Source organism: Euprymna scolopes, unplaced genomic scaffold (genome assembly GCF_053919585.1).
Source record: "Euprymna scolopes isolate OS-2025 unplaced genomic scaffold, ASM5391958v1 sca1, whole genome shotgun sequence".
Lineage (NCBI taxonomy): Eukaryota > Metazoa > Mollusca > Cephalopoda > Sepiida > Sepiolidae > Euprymna > Euprymna scolopes.
The window spans coordinates 1649607-1650849 of record NW_027633102.1 but is presented as its reverse complement, the minus strand read 5'-3'; positions in this window follow the sequence as shown (position 1 = coordinate 1650849).

The window sequence follows — 1243 nt, the reverse complement described above, 5'->3', positions numbered from 1 at the left end:
TGAGTTAGCTTATAGGAGCGAGCTAAAGTAAGAAAGAAACACGCCGAAACACACCGACCGGCACCCCCGACGACGACCACGGGTAAACGGCGGGACTTTGCCTCTTAAGCAAGTTTGACTGACGACTACCACGGCTATTCGGCTAGCTAGCTAGCTAGGTAGGTAGGTAGGTAGGTAGGTAGTCCTCCTCCTCGGCCACCTAGCCGTCGTCGTCGTCGATCGAGCGACCGGGTATATTCAAGACGCCTCTACCGACACCACCACACCAGCGGGCAGTTTAGCGAGCTTGCCAACTCCTCTGCCTCCTCAAGCGCTTCCAGACGCCTACCGACACCACATGCTGCTGGCTGGCTGTCTGTTGTTACAATGGAATTTAAAAAAAAAAACAAACAAAAAACCCCAACTCTATTAAGATTTTCGATAGTTGGAAAATAATAATAAATTAAGATTTTCGATAGATTGAAAATAATGATAAATTGATTTTAGCAGGGCTGCTGAGTTAGCTTATAGGAGCGAGCTAAAGTAAGAAAGAAACACGCCGAAACACACCGACCGGCACCCCCGACGACGACCACGGGTAAACGGCGGGACTAACTGTGACTCTCTTAAGGTGTGAGGAGGCTTTGCCTCTTAAGCAAGTTTGACTGACGCCTACCGACACCGGTCAGGTCGGCGAGGCTCCCGGCGGCCCCGAGCGGGACCACAGGTTGCGGAAGGCGTCCAAGTGAGCGGCGGCGACGCCAGGAGGCCCCCGGGGTCGACTCCGCGGCCCCCGGGTCGGTGTGCGGGCCTCCAGAGCTCGATAAAGTAGTGGTGTCGCTAGCGGTCGAGAAGGCACTTTTCGACGCCTACTGCCACCCCCACATGGCGGTAGGCGCAAAACTGGAAAATCGCCGACCAGAAATGTCGCTTCGTATAATCGACGTTTTTTTTGACCACCATTTTCAGGTGTCGGAGGTGGGTCTGGACGAATACCAACACCATTTCTGGGGTTTCACAACCGCCCGGCTTCTCCGACATATGTTGGAAAGGAGTAGCGATCGAGCGAAGGGGGCTGTCGGTAGGCGGCCGCGGGTTGCATGTGTGCCCGGGACAGCACCCCCATCCAACTAAGGGGTGTCCCCCGGGGGCCAGGGGGACCTCGTCCAGGTCGGCCGGGCGCTTCCAGACGCCTACCGACACCGGTCAGGTCGGCGAGGCTCCCGGCGGCCCCGAGCGGGACCACAGGTTGCGGAAGGCGTCC